Here is a 266-nt window from a genome sequence, read left to right on the forward strand (position 1 = left end):
TCATCATATCCTCGTCCTCATCCTACCCTCATCTTAATCCTCATCCCATCCTCGTTCTCGTCCTCTTCCTGATCCCATCCTCGTTCTCGTCCTCTTCCTCATCCCATCTTCGTCCTCATCCTCATCTTATCCTCATCCTCTTCCTTATCCTCTTCCTCCTCCTCATCCTACCCTCATCCGATCCTCATCATCCTCCTCGTCCTCCTCCTCCTCATCCTAACCTCATCCTCATCCTATCCTCGTCCTCATCCTCATCCTATCCTCGT

General features: G+C 51.1%; 1 protein-coding gene across 1 annotated transcript in view; it reads left to right on the plus strand.

The window, feature by feature from the left end:
- The window catches only part of LOC109341335 (agamous-like MADS-box protein AGL29), a 1703-nt gene that overhangs the window by 438 nt on the left and 999 nt on the right, over window positions 1-266 (plus strand). The gene's annotated exons all lie outside the window — the stretch shown is intronic.

The sequence above is a fragment of the Lupinus angustifolius genome, unplaced genomic scaffold (assembly GCF_001865875.1).
Source record: "Lupinus angustifolius cultivar Tanjil unplaced genomic scaffold, LupAngTanjil_v1.0 Scaffold_435, whole genome shotgun sequence".
NCBI lineage: Eukaryota > Viridiplantae > Streptophyta > Magnoliopsida > Fabales > Fabaceae > Lupinus > Lupinus angustifolius.